General features: G+C 37.0%; 1 protein-coding gene across 2 annotated transcripts in view; it reads left to right on the top strand.

Moving 5' to 3' along the window:
* Positions 1 to 9,322: 9,322 nt before the first annotated feature.
* The window catches only part of LOC150104577 (methylthioribose-1-phosphate isomerase), a 147,141-nt gene continuing 136,743 nt past the window's right edge, over positions 9,323 to 19,720 (top strand). For both annotated transcript variants that reach the window (XM_090395789.1, XM_090395790.1), the window contains exon 1: positions 9,323 to 9,456. The gene's annotated coding sequence lies outside the window, so the exon portion shown is untranslated. The remainder of the gene's footprint in view (positions 9,457 to 19,720) is intronic.

The following is a 19,720-nucleotide window of genomic DNA, read 5'->3' as shown; positions in this document are numbered from 1 at the left end:
ATGGATAACAGACAACATACTAACAGACATACAAAGAAAAGATGCCCTATGGAAACAACTTAAGAAGTCACCGAACAATATCGCTTTAAAAACTGAATACAAAAGAAAACGGAATCTCCTAACAACCCAGATTCGAATGGCAAAAAGAAACTATTACAGCAACAAATTAACAACAGCGCAGAACGACATAAAGGAAACCTCGCGCCTGATCAATGAAATGCTGGACAATATACACAGAACCACTGCCACAGAAACAATAAAACACTGCTTTGCCTGCGACCCCAAATCCCTCAAACAGTTGGCAAACAACTTTAATCAGCACTTCATGAACTCTGTCCAAAAGCTACAAGAAACAACCTTTCCTCACACACACGAACATTCTCCACTAGGTCCACGAGCAACCCAGTGAATGTGGTTTCCCACAGTAACAAAAGAAGAACTATCACTGGCAATTCAACAAATTAATCCTAACAAAGGACCGGGGATAGACGGAATCAGACCAAAAGACATCAAGAAACACTCAACCGACCTACTTCCAGTTATACAAAAACTGTTAAATAAAATCTTCGAAACGGGACACATACCTGAAACACTGAAGACTGCATTAATCACACCCATACACAAACAGGGAAAAAGAAACATAATAAGTAATTACAGACCTATCGCCACGCTGCCTGTAATCAACCAAATCATGGAACGCATTGTACATCAGAAACTCTCCACATACGTTGAAAAATTTCAAATCATACCCAAAACACAATATGGCTTTCAAAAAAATAAAGGAACAGCAACACTCCTGGAAGATTTCACAGATCTAATAAACGCTGCATTGGATAAAAACAGAATAACATTAGTGGTATTCATTGACCTAACAAAAGCATTTGACACACTAACACATAAAACCTTGTTAACGAAACTTACCCATATCGGAATTGGAGGTCGTCTACTCCAGTGGTTTAAAGCATACACGAAAAACAGAAAGCACATCACACGTATAGGATCAGGGAACAGCAAAGAGGTACATGTAACCTGTGGAGTACCGCAAGGAACTGTCCTATCTCCCATTCTATTTAACATATACACACACGACATAAGCCAACTCCCCCTAAAAAGTAAAATCTTCCAGTATGCAGACGACACTGCCATAGTATCCATTCACAACACTGCAAAAATCGCTTACAAAAATATGCAACACGACATCAATCAGATCACTAACTGGTTAACCGAAAACGGCATATACGAAAACGAGTCTTCGAGGAAATCCATTCATGACGAGCGAAACAAATTTATCTTAAAATATTTTTGGCACTTCTTCGTGAACGGATACAGAATACCAGATTTCTTTTAAGTCAAATAGATTTAGATTGTTATCAGATTTATGACGATATATCTAGTACTTTAGACAAAGATATGTGGTAACTTTTGGACAAAATGGTCACTATTAGCTATGATAAGGCCTTTAGAACAAGCAAACGAAACCACATCAAAAAATTTAACGATCTTTATAAAAAATCGTTTTATGTTTTACCTTCTCTACTAGACAGCAAAGTTATTTTTAATTGAATATTTCATTAACGTCACCTATGTGAGAACACATAGGTGACGTTAATTATCACAGAGAAGAAAAATCTGGGTTAGCTTTTCATTTCTCAAGAACGAACCATACCAGAGAGTGGGATAGAAGCACAATTCCTTACATGGAGGAGGACTTCCGCTCCCGAATTTTTAAAGTGGCCACAACAGTTGCCCACTGTATACAAAACATTAACAGGAACCAAGGACTAATCTTGCCTGTGATCTGGAAGACCCTTATTAGATCCTTCAACTCGCCATAACTGAATTATAGTGCCAACTATAGAACGTTCCTAGATAACAACAAGTGATATCATGCACGCTCTATGCATGTAGTGCACGCGCTCTGTTCTTTGTTTAATATAACTTTAATCGGTTGATTATAGTTTGTAACATTTTTTTTACTTTTTAGTGCCTTACATCAGTTATGTACCCTGAAGATGCCAACAGTCTTAGTTGGTGAAACTAGTTGGTATAGCATATTTGTTTATTATATGCACTTGATCAATATAATCTCATTAGAAGTCTTTCCAGAGCTTTTTGGTCAAGAAAATTAAACGTTTTTTTAACATAAATAGAATCCATGGGGAAACCAAAAGAAAGGTACTCCTTTTTGATCTCCTTAAATGTAAAAAAACCAAAACTATTAAATCACCTCACTTTTTTGAAAAGATGTCTGGCAACATGGTTATTCCAAAGTTTTTCTTTTTAAAAGAAGAATTCCATTCAAGACGAGCGAAAAATATTTATCTTAAAACATCTTTGGCACTTCTACGTGAACGGATACAGCATTCCAGATTTCTTTTAAGCCAAATAGATTTAGACTGTTATCAGATTTATGACGATATATCTAGTACTTTAGACAAAGATATGTGGTCACTTTTGGACAAAATGGTCACTATTAACTATGATAAAGCCCTTACAACCAGCAAACGAAACCAAGTAAAAAAATCTAACGATCTTTATACAAAACATTTTAAGTTAAAACCTTCTTTACCATACAGCAAAGTTATTTTTAATTTATCGAATCACGTATTAACAAAACCAGAGATCAATATACTTAAAAAAGGTTTTCAATTTTACGATAACACCTCATAATGTCCCTAAAGTGGATATCATTTGTAATATACAAGGGACAGTCTCGTCGTTACCGGAATACATAGTTATGATATTAGATTAAAAAGTAGTATCATTCTGTCGTCTTCCAGAATTCCTAACAAAAACATCACTACTCTGGAAAAAAGAAGATTTTATAGTTTGAAGAAAAAGAAAGACATTATCATATTGAAGGCAGATAAGGGAAATTCAACAGCTATTTTAAACACCAGTGATTACGAAGATAAGATTAACAGCCTACTATCGAATATATCGACCTACTGTGTCCTAGTCACAGACCCAACACTGATGAACCACATGATACCAACGATTTAATACGTCACATTGTGAACTGGTCTATAGACTTAAAACGAAGATTGAAATCAATGCATCCACTAACACCAAGACTATATGGCGCTCCTAAGGTACATATAAATGGAACACCACTACACCCAATTGCGGATGGAATCAATTCGCCAACTTATCTGTTATCTAATCACCTGGCAGACCTCCTCAAACCACACATTCATAACTCGGATATTTATATACGAAATTCGCAACATTTCGTTGAGAAACTGAACAACATCTCTATCTCCAATACGGATTTACTCGCCAGCCTGGATGTTACATCCTTATTCTCTAACATCCCTGTGGAGGAAGTCATTAACATTTTAGGAAGTTTGCTCCCACAAGACATTACTTCTCTGTTCCGTCATTGTTTAACATCAAACTTTTTCTTATGGAATAAAACCATATATCAGCAATTGACTGGCCATGCAATTGTTAGCCCCCTCTCTCCCTCTTGTGCTGATCTCTTTATGGAGGATTTTGAAAGTAAAATCTTAACTCAAACAGATCCTAAACCTACAGCATGGTGGAGATACGTTGACGATATCTTTATCGTTTGGAACCACACAAAAAATGATCTGTTCGGCTTTCTTAAAAAAATCAACTCTCTACACCATACAATCAAATTCACTCTAGAACTTGAAAAAAATAACCAATTATCATTTCTGGACACTTTAATTAAGAAGCTTCAGAATGGTGGTATCAACCTCTCAGTTTCCCGCAAACCTACCAATGCAGGACGTTATTTACATTTCACTTCCTGCCAACACATTTCTCAGAAACTTAATATTGTGGACATGTTGAAGAACCGTGCTTCTCTCTCCTTACAACAGATCAACAAGACCTCCAGGTAGAACTATCCCTGATATCCACCAACCTTACCATGAATGGATTTCCTCGAAGACTCGTCCACAAGATACTTTTCTCTGAACCCCCTCCAAAGACAACAAGATGATATAGGTTATAATTCTACCATCGTCATTCCATACTTAGGGACAGTTTCCATGAGATTGCTGGTCTCCTTAGACAACATAAATGAAGAGTGGCCTTTAAACCCACAGAAACGATTAGACAATTATTAAGATCTCCAAAAGATAGCCATCCTTTCTCCAAATATGCTGGAGTTTATAACATACCCTGCTCGTGCGGCTTGAATTACATTGGCCAAACTTCAAGGTGCCTTGAAATTAGGCAAAAAGAACACATTGGTGACGTCAATAATAACAGAGAAGAAAAATCGGGGTTAGCTTTTCATTTCTCAAGAACGAACCATATCAGAGAGTGGGATAGAAGAACAATTCCTTACATGGAGGAGAACTTCCGCTCCCGAATTTTTAAGGAGGCCACAACAGTTGCCAGCCGTATACAAAGCCTTAACAGGAACCAAGGACTATTGCCCGTGATCTGGAAGACCCTTATTAGATCCTTCAACTCGTCAGAACTGAATTATAGTGCCAACTATAGAACGTTTCTAAATTATAACAAGTTATATCATGCACCCTCTATGCATGTATTGTATGCGCTCTGTTCTTTGTTTAATATAATTGGAATCGGTTGATTATAGTTTGTAACAGTTTTTTACTTTTTTGTGCCTTACATCAGTTATGTATCTTGAAGATGCCAACCGTCTTAGTTTGTGAAACTAGTCGGTATAACATATTTGTTTATTATATGCACTTGATCAATATAATCCCATTAAAATTCTTAATAAGATTATTATTATTATTATTATTATTATCATTATTATTATTATTATTATTATTATTATTATTATTATTATTATTATTATTATTATTATTGTGAGACACCTCCAGGGAGTCCAAACACTTATCGAGGGAGAGTGTGCCAACACCATCGAAGGATTGGTTTCTCCTTACAACTACTAACCGCGCTCAAAATTGCTTAACATTTTGCGAACCATTAGCAGCAGTGGCGCTACCAATCAACCAACTATGCAGGACCTCTTTTCTATGAAAGCTTCAGAAATACTAAAGGCAATAATTTCCACAAGCATACTTTGGCGATCAATGGGATTTTTTTACGAATCTTACTATAAGCATGTAACAAGGTAGTGAGATGTGGTGAGAAAACTTTAAAGGACGTCCCTTAACCTCACCTGTCTCTCTAATTCATCCACAAATCTTCCATACGGTTGAGTGCAGTGGTATGTGGAGGCCAGCTAAGAGAGGTGATGTTCATGTCCACAAAACAAGCAGTTAGAGAAGCAGCATTCTGAAATGGTGAATGGGCTTGCTGAGAGACGCAATTATCGGTTCAGTAGAAAGTCCAAAGAAGAAAGCATTGCATTGTCCAGAATGCACAAACATCTTTCGGAGTTCAGTAATCGTGACAACACAGACAGAGGACGGAGGCCAAACCACGAAAAACAGGACCATACAATCACAATATCACCTCCGAATTTCACAGTTGCGGTTACCCTCTCTAATAGGAGACGTCACCTGGCATCTTCCACCCCCAATACCATTTTATATGTACGGTAGAGGGTATAGCGTAATTTTTCGTTTCATAACATAGCTTTCCAAGCATCGAGATCCAACTACACACTCCCTTAGCACCATTAAACATGACGGTGTATGTTGGTTCGAGTAATGTGCAGTTTGGATATTGTTTCATCGCTACAGAGTACCATTTCCACTAGTCACTTATCCAGTTGACTTTGCATCAGGCCAGACGAGCCGTCTTGTTTATGGTTGTGTTGTTTGGCATGTGTACCGCTGCACTTCCTATCATAGAAACACATGTTATTATCCTCGGTTCTGAATATTTTTGTGCCGATTCCTGTTCCAATCGATGCCCAAAAATTCTTAATCAATGTGTCCGCTGAAGAATGAACAATTTTAAATCTTATTCTTCATAGCACTGTTGGTGTGTATATATATATATATATATATAAATACAATATCTACGAATAATTGTCCGGACAACTTAGCAAATTATTTCTAATACCAGCAAGCGAACTCTAATGTCGGGTATGTCCAAGTTTGGTTTTGCTCACCTCCTGCACTCTTTGAGGGAGGACCTCAATCACCACTCAATTTCTTCCCACAGATGTTCGAATAAGTTGAAGTTAGGATTCTGCGCAAGCTAGGGCAGTCGTTTAACACCTATCTCTTCATACCAATCCATAATAGTTGCAGTTTGTGGCACTGAGCATTATCGTCTTGAATACTTTGCTATGGTTACATGCTGTGGTAACAAACATTCACCAGGCTGCCTTCACATTTGAAGGCGATTTCGAATTCCACCATAGACAGGGATCTTTGTGATTGTCTATGAAAATACTAGTGTTGGTGGTAGGGGGATGTAGATGGCGGCGGTGGTCTAGATGATGCAGCTAGTCGTAGTTGGTGGACTGAGTGGTGGAGAGGGAGAGTTGTAGAGTAGGTGTCCTCCCTCGATTTTCCTTTGGACTCCTTAGAGGTGTCACATAATAATAATAATAAACTAATGCCTTTTAGATTGAGAGACGGAATTATCAGTTCAACAGAAAGTCACAAAGAAGAAAGTATTGCATTGTGAACATTGCTTCATCGCTACAGAGTACCATTTCCACTGGTCACTTATCCAGTTGACTTTGCACCAGGCCAGACGAGCCGTCTTGTTTATGGTTGTGTTGTTTGGCATGTGTGCCGCGGCACTTCCGTGAAACACCAGTAATTTGAATTCTTTTCGTACTGTATTAGACTTCAGGATGGTGGTAATAGCACTCTGGAACTCATTGGGGAACACTTGTGCTATTTTTTTTCTCTTGTTGGTGAGTTAATGGTAGGGTTTATGTTGTACTGACTTAGTACATCATGGTATGTGTTAGTGGTTGAAGAAGCATGGTGACGAGTATTTCTATTATGTCTCCTATTAAGATGAGCCTATGTGTTTTATAGGGTTTGATGCCGCTTCGCCATGCTTCTAACTCATGAAGAAAGCTTAGCGGATTATTATCTAGAGGTCTGTATATTGTGTATTTGACACAATTCTGTATTTGAATTCCTTATAGGTGTCATATATATATTTTTTTTATATATAACAATCATAATAATAGGAGCCTGTGTAGCTCAGTGGATGTGCCGTTTGCCAACCACGGCGGTTGGCCGCACGAAGGAAGACTTGGTTTCGAGTCTAGTAGGCGATTAGAGGAAATTTTTCTAAGCCTTTTTTCGACCGGTTCCCGAGTTAGTCGATCTCTGGCACGGGCAAGCAGGTTTTTCCTCCCGGAAACTCGGGTTTTTCGTCCTGTAAACTCAAGAAAATCGACCGTAGAACCCACATTATTTCAGACATTAAATATATTGTGTTAGGGTTAGGGACCACGAGATGGCGGCACATTTGAGCTGTCTCTCTTCACTGAGTACCGCTTATTTAGTGATAGCCTTGGGCCATCTATCTCTGATTGGTACCAGTGGAGATTGAACTGCCCACTCAGTCTCCAAATGTTAGATAGGGCTAAATGGCGTCGCCTACTCCCCGTATACTGGAATAAAAAGGCGTTAGCTGATTTTTTTTATCATAATAATAATTTACAATTATATTGGTCAGAGTTACATAAATTGTATAATATTACATGTTGTAGCTTACTATTTTTTTTTTTCAAGTTTGAAAAGGTGTGATTATACAACAGTATTTATACATATGCAATCTAAATATTATATTTCCTTATTCTCACAAACATACAATGTAAACTCATGATTTACATTTAAAATAATTTTTTTTTACATTGCGTACATTTGTTACATTTATTATATACATTACATACATTTGTTTACATATGATACATTACTTACATTTGCTTACATGTGATATTTACATTACGTACATCATTGGTTTACATATAATACATACATTACATACATTAGTTTTCATGTGATACGTACATTGCATGCCTTTGGTTACATATGATATATCTTGGATGAGAACTCATTTCTTTGCTTTCATCCTCGAAGCTTATATGTAAGCTTATCTGAGGATGCCACCAGTTGGTTATTACGTTTTTTTTTTTGCTGTGTTGGGAAGCTACGAAATCTATGATTGAGAAATTCGCGCGCGTGCGCACGCAAGCACACACACACACACACACGCACACGTGCACGCGTACGCGCATGCAGGCATGCACGCACTAGTGATGAAAATCAAAGATTACCTGTTTAAGGCCTTGCGGTGCGTTATTCATTGATCTAGTGATCCATATAGCTGTATCAAATTTTGTACACTTCGGGGGTATTTCAATGGTTAGAGAATAGACCGCTTAGAAGTGCAGTTACTTCTTACTCTAATGTTAATATCGTATTTGGTTTCCGAAATAGTGTGGATTCTACTTTCGATTTTGTTGAGTTTACCCGCTTGCCTGTGCCAGAGGTCGAGTAACTGTTAAAAAAAGTTAGTGCAATCGGCGACTAGATTCAAGCTTCAGAATAGCTTTCTTTGGATGGTCTTACACTATTGATCCGATACGCCAACGAGAAATTTTTAAAATGCTTGGAAAATAATGACGCGACTCTTCCGCATGTTTTTCCTTTAAAATACTATATTCATTCAAGTGGTCGTTTTTATGGCAAGACAGTGACATTTCATTGCACGGCATAATATTGGACATGATGTGTCCCCTCCTAACACAAGGTATGGCACGAGCTAAACTGCAGAGTTTATTAATAATGATTACGATACCATGTCATTTCACGGATCAAATGAAACTTCACAATGATTTTACACAGGGCCAAATCAACATCTTCATGGACCCCATGGCGGGAACAGAAATGTGAGGCCCCTATCACATTTCGTAATGTTCAGTAATAATAATAATAAGATACTCATCAATTTTGAAGTCCCAAGTAATTCCACTGGGGGATGTGAAGGCGATATTCAAAACAAAAATAACATACTCCTTGTTGAAGAAATTCCCCGGGTTTCTTATAACCGTAGTTTGAAAACGATAAAACTAAATTAAACTTTTCAATGAAATCATTATTATATGACACCTCCAGGGAGTCCAAAGACTCATTGAGGGAGAATGTACCAACACCATCGAACGATTGGAACCCTTCTAACCTCGCTCAAACCTGCTTAACGTTTTGCCAGTCATTAGTAGCAGAGGCTCTACCAATCGACCAACCTTTCCTAAGTTCTTTCCTCATATCATTTTCATAAAATACTTTGCATCAAGTTATATTAGGGTTATGCAATATTTTAACCGGCCCATGTCGAGCAATGAAAATTTGTTTGGTTTCTCTATTTTAAAAAATAAAAGGATGGGGACCCCCGCCAGTCACCGGGTTCGCAGTTACCTTAAAATGGCCCGCCATGGTGACCTGGTGTGGAGATTATATGCCATGTGTTTGAAAACATGTGATTTGTGCCTATGTTGGTAACTTCTTTAAAAAAAAAAAACTTATATTATTCGAGACATTGAAGTGGTAACGGCAGTGATAGGTTGTCTATATCATGCTATTTTAATTACTATCTTAATATTTCATGATATGCAAATAATTTTAATAATATGATAGCGATTATTATTGTTAGTATTTTTCTAGATATTTGTCTCCATAAATGCTATGAAACTCTGCCATTTTGCCATTATCACAGCAACAGGTTATAGTATTACTTCTAGGGTTCCATGAAGTAAAAAAAAGACCAAACTATTACACTACAACACATCATATTTCGTTTAAAACTTTCAACATTGAAGCGTTTTATACATTTTCCCTGGTAACACATTCCATTCATTCATGACTTCATGCAGAAAATCCATTTCACTTAATCATGTCTTGTTTTCCAATGATCTATCATTCTCTCACAACACTATATGTAATTACTTGTATGCAGTATCATCTCAGTTAGAAATGAAATGAGGATAAAACATTTTCCAATTTTTGATAGATTATTTGTTTTATCTCCATTTTAGTTTGTATTTATCATGCAGACTTTCAGTGTTTGTTTATTTTCTCAATCCCTTTTTTTTAATTTTTTAAATCATAGTAATTTATTTTGGAGCCTCCTTAACTTAGTAACAGCGATGATCTTCAGTTATAGAGACCTGGGTTTGAATCAAGTTTGTTACAGAGCTTATCTCTGCCACAGACAAAGAGGACTTTTATGATGTCTTCCAAGTTAAGGCAGGTCAGCAGGTTTAGTTTCACTTGCTATTCTCGTATATTTATCAGAGATATGTGATATCTTTATCACATATATCATTTTAATAATTATCTGTAATGTCTGTTAAAAATCAGAACTCCATGGTGGACACAGGAAGTTAAGGAAACAGTGAAGGAAAAGAAGAAAGCATATCAAAAGTTCTTGGCGAATAAGTCAGCTTGTGCTGTTAGAGAATATAGAGACAAATGCAAGAATGCTAAACACTGTAAAACTAGCTAAACAAAAGTCATGGGAGGACTTTGGCAAGAATACAGAAAATAAATATCAAGATGGTGGCAAAATATTCTGGAGGTTGGTTGTTCAAGAAGGTTAGGAATGGAGGAAAGATTGCTGTAAAAGGAGTTAGAGATGATAAAAGTGACATGAAAACAAGAGGAAAGGATATCCTTGAAGTATAGAGTAATTAATTCAAAAAATTGCTAATGAAATGATCAGTGACAGCACAGTGGTAAAAAAACACTGACTAGCCATACAATCAGGAATACATATCCATACTTGAAGTAGAAAAAGCCATGAAAAGCCTGAAATGTAGAAGGGCAGCTGGAGTAGATGATATTCGACCAGAAATGCTCAAGTATGGAGGTATAAAAGTCTTACAGTGGCTTAGTTCACTGCATAGTTCAGAGAGCCTGGACAGTGGGATGAATTCTGGATTATTGGAGTAGAGCGCTCATAGTAAACATATATAAAAAGGGAAATAAAACTGAATGTGAGAATTACAAAGGTATTTCTCTGCTGAGTGTTCATGGTAAGATTCATGCAGGTATACTTGAGAAACAGTTGAGAAGGATTGTGGAAGAAAAGCTTGGTGAAGAACAAGATGGATTCAGGTGAAATAGAGGCTGTCAGAATTGGATTTTAACTTTATGACAAATAGTTGAGAAATCATGGGAATATAACGAACATCTGTATTTAAGTTTTGTAGATCAGGAAAAGGCATATGACAAGGTGCCAAGAAAGAAGCTATTCAAAATGCTTTAGTTGTATGGTGTCAATAGGGAATTATATCAAGCAATGCTTACTCTTTAGTTGAGTTGTAAATCAGCAGTTAGAATTGAAGGAAGTACAGGAAGATGGTTTAATTGTTTAATCTGGTGTCAGACAAGGATATACATTATTCACTCTGTTATTCATTATCTATATGGATCGCATTACGAAGGAAAGTGGTACTAAACCTGATGTGAAAATTGGAGATGTTAATCTCAGCTCTTTGCTTTATGCGCATGAGATTATACTTCTAAGTAAATCCACTGCAAGACTCCCAGACTAAACTGAATAACTGTTGTATTAGATATGGTATGAAGGTCAGCAATAACAACACAGAGACAATGAAAATAGGCAGAAGCAATGAAAATATCAACTACATTGTGAATAGAGAACCTATAGAACAAGTAAAACATTTCAGCTGCTTAGGCACGAATTTTAATGAAGATGGTAAATTGAATATGGAAATAGACAACAGAATTCAACAAAGTTGATATGGTAGGAGGTCAACTGAATAAATTTATATGGAATAATAGAGAAGTTAGTCAGAACAATAAAGTAGCTGTATACAGGACAGTGTCAAACCAATTTTAACTTATGGATTTGAGTGCTTGGTTAGAAGTAAAACACTTGACCAAAGACTGGAGACTGTAGGTATGAGAGTCCCGAGAAAGATTAGGGGCGTGAATAGATGGCATCAATGGCAATATCATATTAAAAACGAGGATATCAGGAAAGAACTTGACATTGTCATCATCCAGGAATGTGTTAGCAGAGCTAATCTCAGGTGGTATGGTCACATAAACAGAATGGGAGAGGAAAGATTAGCAAAACAAGTGTTCTCTGCCAGGTTGGCAGTAAAAAGACCCAGAGGAAGACCAAGATATAGATGGATTGATATTGTAAAAAGTGCCTTAGAAGAAAAATATAAGATCTGACAATGTTGGAGCCTTGACAGTTAATACATTGATTTGGAGAAAAATTGTAGATAGGATGTAAAGTAATGATGTAAATTTTTCATGTAGTACTATCATATCGTAATAATAACATGTACACCCGTTGAGGGTGCATGTTAGGAATTTGGTGATGATGATGGTTGTGATATATTTAAATCCATAATTATATGGAGATGCATGAATTATTGTTGTTATTATTTATTTAGATTGTTTTTAACGTTTAACTTGTCAAAGTGCTGTTTCCTTCTTTCTGAGTGTATTTTCCTTGCTTGCCATATGGTTTTTGAACATGGCATGACTCATCAGCTAGCATTCTTTTTGTTTCTGCCATACTGTCTGTATAATATAGCTTATATTTTCTTGATCTTTTAACTATCTTATCCTTGTCTATATAATTTCTCTGAAAAATCTCTTTAATTATATGAGACTCAGCATTTTAAACCACTGCTTTTATTCCTTTCTTCTGATTTTCCAGTATTTATTATTATTATTATTGCCAACCATTGTTGGCCAAGTGGCTGGCAAAACTGCTCTCTAGACAAAAGGCTGCGAGTTCGAATCCCACTGTGGGCATGGATGTTTGTGATTGTCTGTAGAAATACTAGTTGTGGTGGTGAGGTAGATGCCATTGGTGTAGATGCTGGTAGGAGCATTTCATTGTAGTTGGTGAATTGAGTGGTGGAGTAGGTGTCCTCCCTCAGTGAGTCTTTGGACTCCCTGAAGGTGTCACATAATAATAATAATAATTTTTTTACCCCTTTTCATCATACCAGAATAGTTTCTTGCCACCTTATTCAGTACTGCCTGTGTCATCTCTTTTCTGTCATATATCCTTTCCTAGCTTCTAGTTTCTCATCCTCTAAAATCTGAAGTCCGTTCTTTATCAAGACAGCAGATTTTCCTTTCTTTTTTTCCATCAATTTTCAAATGTTTTATTTTATTCATATTTCTTCTACATTATCTATTAATTCAAACATCAGAAGGGCGGAAAAATATTTGGAGACTTGAAAAGCTTCAAATTGGAAGAAAGTGTACCTTAAAAGCTCACCTGTTTCCTTTAGGAAACAGGTGACAGGAGAGCTGAATATATTCTAAGATATTCTACTCAAAGATATTCCCGATGTCTGGATTGTTATTATTTTATATGTGGCTCCTACCCATGAAAACCTTGAAGAATTTTCTCTCCCTATTTATATTGATTTTATATATTTTTTGTATATTTATTAATTATTTTTCACAGAAACTCTGCTTTAGAAACTAAACATGGAACTTTTTCAAGCCACTTCAGGCCTCTAATAACAGAATGGTGGTGCTCTCACACTAGGCATCTGATCACAAAGACGTTTAGAGTGGATACACTAAGCACTTCACCAACCAGGCTTGTATTAAATAGAAGAGATAGACAGACAGACACTTCACCACTCATTATCCTTCTAGGAATAAAGCCTGTTGCACTAGGTTGGAACACTAATAAATTGATCATTAAATAGCTCAACATTGTCATCTGCTTTGGTCACCTGATTCCCATCTCCACCCAGCAAGATAATTCATCCACTATAATTTTTCCTCGTACTGATCATATTTGGAAAAACCCCTTGAGATTCTCCATGGATTGCAGTGCCAGTCTCCTCTCATATTCTGATTTTTCTCTCCTTACAATATTAGTCGCTTTCCTAGCCTGAACTTTATATTCGTCATGTAACTATTCTTCACATCTCTCTTTTCCATAATCTCTTTTTCTTCTACAATTCCCCTTTTATTCCTTTGGTCATCAGCTTGACTACAAATTGCTTTATTTTCTTCAATTGAGGCACATACAATCTGTCATTGCTCTCAACAGTTTTTTCCTTAACTATCTGCCATGCACTAAGTACCCATGTTCTTTTAAATTCTTTCATCCATTGCGCTGCTGCAAGCTGGTTTCTAAGTCTATGATAGTCACCTGCCTTATAATTCCATATAATTTCCTTCTGTTTGGATACCTCCCCTTGTCTATTCATCCTCCAAGTCAGAACTACGTGGTCACTCTTACCGATGGGGAGAGGGGGAGAAGAAGTATGCCATCTCCATTGCAGTCAGATTCTTTGGTGTTATGACCAAATCCAGAATTCTTAATCCTCATTCCCTCCACTACTTGCTGCCTAAGACAGTTGTTCTTGAAGAAATGAAAAAATCTGGTTCCCTTATTGCTGCATTCTGTCTCCTTTGCCAGTTTATATAACTTTAGTAGATGTCCTCTATAATGATCTCTCGCTTTGCCCTTACCAAATTAATTTGCTTCAACATTTCCTGCTTATCACCATCTATATTGTCTGGTCAGTAGCAACATCCCGCTAAATATCTTATTTTGTAAACTGGCGCGCGTGGGGGGGGGGGGGCACGCCCCACTGGCGCCTATGTCCCCCTGTGTTCTGGACTGATGACTCGGATTTTGAAGACTCGACACTCAGGGTAGCCCCTGAGTTTCAAAACGTTTCAAATAACTTGACAAAAAACATTACATAGAAACGTTTCATGAAAAGGCTTATCATTTTATATCTATAGGGTAGATATTCATCTCGCACCATATGCTCAGAAAGCCATTAGTGTTATTTCCACTGAGATTCTCCACCCTAAAAGCACACAGTTCATCTCTTATCATGATCACCACCACAATTATCTTCCCTATCCTGCTATACCCTTCAATTTCTATCCCTGTTAGAATATCCTCCTTAGTTAACCAAGTGTCACTAATACCAACCAGCTTTGGAGAGATTGAGTCAATCAATGCCACAAATTCATTCCCTTTATTACTAATGTATGCAGAAAAATCAGAGTTTCCAGCATTCTTTTAACTATTATTACTCCCCTCATCCCCACCCCATCATTTCTCATGCCACTATCCCCACATGAGGGCAATCCCATTCAACATTGCACCTGTGCAATTCTAGTTGCCCTCTTCCAACACACTCACTTGCTCAAAAAACAACAGTCTCTCCAAAGGTGGGCTACTTTCTGCATTCAAATGCAATCCATTTCTTGTATACAGCTCCCATCTGTCCTCAAACATACTCCACACATCAACATATTCCAGACTGCTTTCCGTCACATTCTTGTTATCATCTCGTTCGTCATCACTGCTTTTCTCCTCCACTCCTCATTATCATACCTGGGCAACATGCTTACTGTCTTTCCTTGGACACATTTTTAACTGCACACTATGTTTAACATCAGCCTCAGATACTGTGCTACATAATTCACTCTACCTCTCAGGTCATTCGTCCCAAACATTACTATCATCTCTTCCACATTTTCATCCCTCTTCACTGCCATTGCTACACACTCTATCATTCCACCAGGCAAGCATTCCTCTGGCACTCTACTCTGCACACATCCCAAACCCCGAATCATCGAATCTGCACACACACACACACACAACACTCCAAATAGATTTATTTACCCTTCTTTCACTGACCTTCCTGACTCTTATGGTTTGCATTCTCTCTTCCACTTGCCATCCTCCCTCTCACCTTTCTATCCTTTGCTTCCAAACACTCTTGTCTTTCTGCAATTTCTTCTACTGCCTTTTTTTTTCTCACACCTCCCTCTCTCCTTTGCTCTTTGATGCTGTTCTCCTACACCTACCCTCTTTCCTCTCACTCTAGTCAACTTCTCTATCCTACCAAGATCATTCACCCTCCTCAACTCAGTCTTCATTCTTTCAATTTCTTTTCTCAGCAGTTCTATTTCTCTCTCCAATGAACGGAATGAGTTTGTGGCTTGACTCCAAATTTTGTCAATATTATAGAAACTTTGTTAACTGAGGAGGATGTTCTAACAGGGATAGAAATCGAGGGGGTCCCTATCCTGCCAAAATATGCTATAATGATAGTATATTTTGGCAGGATAGTGGAAGGTAAATGTGGTGATGGAGTATTACTCATGATAAGAGATGAATTGTGCACTCTTAGGGCAGAGAATCTCGGAGAAAAATAATACTAATGGCTTTGAGATTATATGATGTGAGATGGATTCTTATAAGACAAGATATTTAGAGGGATGGTGTTACAAACCAGTGAATATAGATGGTGTGAGCAGGAAATGTTTGGCAAGTGCAAAGTGAGCGATCATTATTGCAGACTTCAATTATACTGATATAAACTGGGCATAGCAGACAGCATTGAGTAATAAAGAAACTGAATTTTTGGGTTTCTTGAGGGAAAACTGTCTTAGGCAGCATGTGGTGGAGGGATAATGAGGATTGAGAATCTGGATTTGGTCATAGTATCTGATTGTGATAGAGATGGCATATTCCTCATCCTCCCCAATCAGTGAGAGTGACCATGTAGTCCTGACTTTTAGGAGATATATGTGTATGTAGAGGTATCAGAACAGAAGAAAGTTATGTGGAATTATAATGCAGGTGAAAATGATAGTGGATGGAATATCTTATTGATGGAGATGGAAATTGGGTGACCAAAGCAGATGACATAGTTGATTTATTTAATGATTACTTTATTAGAATGTTTCATCCTGGTACTACAGGCTTTATTTCTAGATGGATAATGAGTGGTTAAGTGTTAGAAGTGAATTAAGAGGATATATTTTCCAGATACTTAGTATGCTAAATGTCAATCAGCTAGGGAATCTGCTACAAACTGTCTTTGCCATTAACTTCTCTGTTTAATGAAAGTCTTGCAATGGGGGCAGGTTCCTGGAGAGTGGAAGGAGCGTAAGATACCATTGTGTAAAGGAAGTGGTGGTAGAATGGAGTTATGAAACTTTAGGCCTGTTTTTTATTTCTTGTATAGTTGGAAGATTTTGGAGTAACTGATATACAGAATTCGGCAGATGAGGTTAATATTATTTATATAGGCCAGCATGGATTTGTTAAAGATTGCTCTTGTTTCAGTAATCTGGTTACCATTTACAATAGAGTAACAAGAGCAGTGGATTAGGTAAGACATGCACTGTCATTTTTTTGCATTTTTTCCAAGGTATTTCACAAGATGCCACATAACAAGTTGATTTTTAAGTTGAATTATATTAGTTTGGATATCAGGTTAGTGAATTGTATTGGTTATTGGCTCTCTGATAGCTATCAGGGAGTTTAAACTAAAACTTTAGTTTAATATAAACCAAAATCCACACTCAAGTGTGGATTTTGGTTTATATTTTGGACTTTGGTTTATATTTAACTAAAGATTTACTCAGACATTGTAGTTGTCTCCATAATTTTCCAAAATGCATTCTGATCACCATGTAAGCCTCAAAGAAAGGATCAGGGAGTTGTATATGGGAGTGGGGAAATCATCAGGGAGTTGGAAGGTTACAAGTGGAGTTCCACAGGGACCACTGCTGTTCAATCTTTCTAATCTAATCCTGTGGCCTCCTCTTTAAGAGTATTGCAGCTGATGAACAGTCCGCTTCCATGCCTCTCTATCTCTTGCTTCTGTAAGATTCTTGCCCGTCCAATCTTTGATGTTGTTTTATTGCAGTCGGGGTCTTCCTCTCCTTCCCTCACCATCCCCTGCAATACTATTCTAGGACTCTCCAGAAGAACCCCCTCATCAAATGTCCTGCAAACGCTATTTTTCTTTTTTGGATACTAAGCATATAGTCTCTTTTCATTTTGAATCTTTTAAGAACCTATAATAGATTTAGTTTAATCCTTTATCCCAGTGAGAGCAAACAAAGTTTGCGCCTGAAAATATCTTCAGGACTAAATATAGTGTTGTACTATCTTATCCAGTAAGTAGTGCAACACCAAGGCAACTCGTGGCAAAGGTGGAGCAAGCTACCAGGCACTTCTAACCCAGTATCTCCCATAATGCAAAACACATTTCCTATGTGGATATGTATGCTGTTATGCATTAAAGGGATTGGCCCTTTAAAGTTGAAAAAGTTGAAAATAAATTTTCAACTTTTAAGAACCTCTTCATTCTTTATGTCAGTGATATTGTCACAGGACTACAGGTAGATCTGCAAATTAGTTGTTTGCAGATGATGTGAAGCTTGGCAAGGTTATTATTAATAGTGCTGATGTTTTGGCTCTTCAAGAGGATTTGAATAAGCTGGAAGGTGAGCAAATGTATGTGATGTCAGTTTAATGCAACTAAATGTAAGGTTTTAAAATTTGGGATCCATGGATAGAATGCTTCATACTCACTGGGTAGAGTTATACTGGAAGAAGTGGAGTACGCAAGGGATCTTGAAGTGATTGGAGTTCTGAGGACATATTGCAAAGGTTATGAAGAAATCTCAGAAAATTGTGTTAATGTTGAGGAGAACATTCACTAAGAGAGATAAAAGTGTGCTGGTCTAATTGTATAAAGCTTTGATCAGACCATATCTGGATTTCTGTGCTCAGATCTGGTCACCAGGATTTGAAGGGCATGAAGTAATTTTGAAATGGGATTCAAGGATGGATAAGAAAAATGATATCAGGACTGTACAACATTGATTGTGAGGATAGACTGAGGGCTTGTAGACTGCAGAGTTTGATGGATAGAAGGCAAAGGGGGAAATATGATCAAGACATATACGCTCTTGAAGGGATATCGTATTAACATTGAGATTTTTCATATGGTAGAACAAGGGAATGGAGTTACAACAGTTGGCCATCCTTAGTAGTTCCAAAAGAGAGGTCTGTGAAAGAGTAAGAAGTAAGGTTTTTGCATGGAGACTGGTATGAGCATGGAATGCATTGCCTTGAGAGGGTGGTGAATATGCAATCTTTTGATGATTTTGAAATTTCAAGTAAAATTTTTATAGTGAATTATGAAAATAGACAATAGAATAAGGAAGTGATGTGAATACATTTATGTGCAATAAGAGATAAATTAATCAAAACATGGTACCAACTATGGTAGACCTTGTGTTGGCTAGTGTTCCAAGATGAGTCTTGTGACTCCATGGTTGTCAGGAAAATAGTAATAATGTACTCACTGGTGGTGTACTGTAGAGTTACAACCTTCCTTGGGTGGAAATACCTAAAATATTCCAGCTGTTCAAGTAAAATTTTTATAGTGAATTATGAAAATAGACAACAGAATAAGGAAGTGATGTGAATACATTTATGTGCAATAAGAGATAAATTCATCAAAACACGGTACCAGTTATGTATGTGACAGTGTTCAAATTGATTTTATCTTGCATATCTGAGAGCAATTTAGAAGCAAAACAGTTGATCGAAGACTAGAACAACAGATATGAGAGTTTTGAGAAAAATTTGGGGAGTGAGGGGTGAACTGTCATTAGTTGTGGATCATAATAAAATGATATTGGGAAAGAACTTGCCAGTATTGCATTCAGGAATATGTGAGCAGAGGTAATCTCAGTTCTTATACAAAATTGGAAAGGAAATGCTAACAAAGCGTTTTAGGTATTTTTTGCTAGAAAGAAAGGAATACCAGTAGACTAGGTGAACAGATGTAATTCGAAGTACCTTTAGAAGACTAAAATATAAGATACAGTTATTGGAGTCCTGAGACTAATTTGGAAGAAAATTGTCAGTAAGTTAGTAATAATGTAAACTTTCATGGAATACTATCATAATATCCTGTACCCCTCTCCCCCTCTCTGAGTGTGTGTGTGTATATATATATATATATATATATATA

Source organism: Typopeltis vanoorti, chromosome 7 (assembly GCF_054136105.1).
Source record: "Typopeltis vanoorti isolate ZY-2024b chromosome 7, IOZ_Tvanoo_1.0, whole genome shotgun sequence".
Classification (NCBI taxonomy): Eukaryota; Metazoa; Arthropoda; class Arachnida; order Uropygi; family Thelyphonidae; genus Typopeltis; species Typopeltis vanoorti.
The sequence above is the reverse complement of the archived record's forward strand: the minus strand, read 5'-3'. Positions and strand labels throughout refer to the sequence as shown.